We start from the raw sequence: 3,399 nt of genomic DNA, 5'->3' as shown, positions 1-3,399 counted from the left end.
AATTGCTCTCTCATATCCAGCAAATTGTGTTATATAGGAAATATTTTCAGTGAGAAATGAGTGTTGCCAGGTGCTCACTAATAGATTTAATCATGATCCTAATACCAGAATCAATGAAGGACTAGGAAACCTGGCATGCTACAGTCCATGGAGTCACAAAGATTCAGACATGACTTAGTGACTCTTTTCCAGTATAGGTCATTATAGAGTACTGATAGAGGAGGCTGATGGACTACAGTCAATGGAGCTGCAAAGAGTTGGACATGACTGAGTGACTAAGCACCGTACATAGAGTATTGACTCGAGTTCCCTGTGTTTTATAGTAGATCCTTATTAGTTGTCTACTTTGTATATAATAGTGCATAAATATCAATCCCAATCTCTGAATTTATACCAGACATTTTTTCTCAATCAGCTTATTCTTTGAGCATCTACTTTAGCAAGTGCGTCAATTCCTTTTCTACTATGATGATATGTGAACGTTGTATAACCCAGGAATGTCTTTCTCAAGAACTTCTGAGACTTCCTTCCTAAAAGTAATAATAAAAAAAACGTGTCCCTTTATCCCAGTCTGTGTGGAAAATTTCCACAAGTGCCGATGACTCAGCACAGATGGGAACCTTGAGGCTGAGGACCTGTGTTATCTTCTCATTAGCTCATTCAGTGTTTATAAATCTCGTCCCCCCTCCCCCAGTCAGTTGTTTCAGGGGAGCTGGTTTCAGTCTTTCTCCTTGCAATAGTCTTGACCTTTATCACAATGTCTTGAATAAAGTTTTCCTTGCCTATTTAAGTCTATCCAGTGTAATGTTTTGGGGAAGATCTGTGGCTCTTTTCTATTAACTAACTAACTAAAGAAAAATCTTGCACTCAAAATACACAATGACAGTTGCTTCAGTCAGTTTCAGGTACAGTAACAGAATACCTTGGATTAGGGTGCTTATACAATACTTATTTGTTTCTCATAGTTCTAAAGATTGAGAGTTCAAGGTCAGGATGCAGCAAGGTCAGGTTTTAGTGACTGCATTCTTACTTGCATTTTGCCACCTTCTCAGTTATCTTCAAGTGACAGAAATAGAGAAAGGACTAGCTCTATTCCTCTTTTTATAAACATGGTAATGTCATAGGGACTCCACTCTCATGGCCTAATTACCTCCCAAAGGCTCCACCTCTTGCAACCATCCCACTGGAAGTGAGGGTTTCAATGTGTAAATTTATGTGGGGACACAGAGATTCAGTTCATAACAATAATAGCTCGTGCTATTTATAGTTAACAGAATTTACTTAGAATGTTCAAGGTACTATACATTCTCTAAGGTGATCCTGTTTCATTGTTCTTACATAATTTATTCTTTTTTTCTCTTAATTTTATTTTATTTAACTTTACAATATTGTATCGGTTTTGGCATATATCAAAGTAAATCTGCCACAGGTATACATGTGTTCCCCATTCTGAGCCCTCCTCCCTCCCCATACCATCCCTCTGGGTCATCCCAGTGCACCAGCCCCAAGCATCGAGTATCATGCATCGAACCTGGACTGGCGACTCATTTCATATATGATATTATACATATTTCAATGCCATTCTCCCAAATCATCCCACCCTCTCCCTCTTATTCTGTTTAATTATTACAAATATTCACCAGCTTTTGTAGATAGTTGTTAAATCAACTATAGGAATTTTTTTTAAAAAATCCAATATGTTGATTGGTCAAAGAAATATTAATCTAGAAGAGTCTTGCTAGAGTTTGCTGTTACTCCAAACTTGATCCAGAATGGCTACTCTGATCTATGTTGATAAGGAAAATGGAGAACCAGGCATCCTTGTGGCTCCTAAGGATGGGCTGAAACTGGGGTCTGTGCCTTTCAAAGCTTTAGATGGGAGATCTCATGTTTAAACACTGCATGTTGGCAAAATTTTTGATGCTCCACCAGCTTTACCAAAAACTGCCAGAAAGGCTTTGGGAACTGTCAACAGAGCTACAGAAAAATCAGTTAAGACGAATGGACCACTCAAACAGAAACAGACAACTTCTCTATGAAAAAGATTACTGAGAAGACTGTTAAAGCAGAAAGTTTGGTTCCTGCCTCAGATGACACCTATCCAGAAATAGAAAAATTCTTTCCCTTCAATCCATTAGATTTTGAGAGTTTTGACCTGCCTGAGGAGCACCAGATCACCCGCCTCCCCTTGATTGGAGTGCCTCTCATGATCCTTGATGAGGAGAGAGAGCTTGAGCAGCTATTATACGTGGGCCCCCCTTCGCCTCTGAAGATGCCTCCTCCGCTGAGGGAGTCCAACCTGTTGCAGTCTCCCTCAAGCATTCTGTCAACTCTGGATGTTGAATTGCCACCTGTTTGCTGTGACTTAGATATTTAAATTTCTTAGCACTTTATAGTTTGGGTATGTATTAATGGTTTGTATTAATAAAGCAATTATTTGTGTAAAAAAAAAAGAAATGTTAATCTACTTGGCAAATTGGAGCTGTATTAAAACTCAGTTAATTCTTCACCATTGAAATCATTAATCAGTTCAGTTCAGTTCAGTCGCTAAGTCCTGGCCAACTCTTTGTGATCCCATAAATCGCAGCACCCCAGGCCTCCCTGTCCATCACCAACTCCCGGAGTTCACTTAGACTCATGTCCATCGAGTCAGTGACGCCATCCAGCCATCTCATCCTCTGTCATCCCCTTCTCCTCCTGCCTCCAATCCCTCCCAGCATCAGAGACTTTTCCAATGAGTCAACTCTTCGCATCAGGTGGCCAAAGTACTGTAGTTTCAGCTTTAGCATCACTCCTTCCAAAGAACACCCAGGGCTGATCTCCTTCAGAATGGACTGGTTGGATCTCCTTGCAGTCCAAGGGACTCTCAAGAGCCTTCTCCAAAATCAAAGTTCAAAAGCATCAATTCTTTGGCGCTCAGCTTTCTTCACAGTCCAACTCTCACATCCATACATGATCACAGGAAAAACCATAGCCTTGACTAGATGGACCTTTGTTGGCAAAGTAATGTCTCTGCTTTTCAATATGCTATCTAGGTTGGTCATAACTTTCCTTCCAAAGAGTAAGTATCTTTTAATTTCATGGCTGCATTCACCATCTTCATTGATTTTGGAGCCCCCCAAAATAAAGTCTGACACTGTTTCCACTGTTTCCCCATCTATTTCCCATGAAGTGATGGGACCAGATGTCATGATCTTCGATTTCTGAATGTTGCGCTTAAGGCAACTTTTTCACTCTCCTCTTTCACTTTCATCAAGAGGCGTTTTAGTTCCTCTTCACTTTCTGCCACAAGGGTGGTGTCATCTGCTTATCCGAGGTTATTGATATTTCTCCCAGTGATCTTGATTGCAGCTTGTGATTCTTCCAGCCCAGCGTTTCTCATGATGTACTCTGCATATA

At 40.4% G+C, this 3,399-nt stretch overlaps 1 pseudogene; it reads left to right on the top strand.

Moving 5' to 3' along the window:
* Positions 1-1,772: 1,772 nt before the first annotated feature.
* On the top strand, positions 1,773-2,377 carry LOC109570312 (securin-like; annotated as a pseudogene).
* The last annotated feature ends 1,022 nt before the right edge of the window (positions 2,378-3,399 follow it).

Source organism: Bos indicus, chromosome 16 (assembly GCF_029378745.1).
Source record: "Bos indicus isolate NIAB-ARS_2022 breed Sahiwal x Tharparkar chromosome 16, NIAB-ARS_B.indTharparkar_mat_pri_1.0, whole genome shotgun sequence".
NCBI lineage: Eukaryota > Metazoa > Chordata > Mammalia > Artiodactyla > Bovidae > Bos > Bos indicus.
This window is presented reverse-complemented; position numbering and strand designations above follow the sequence as displayed.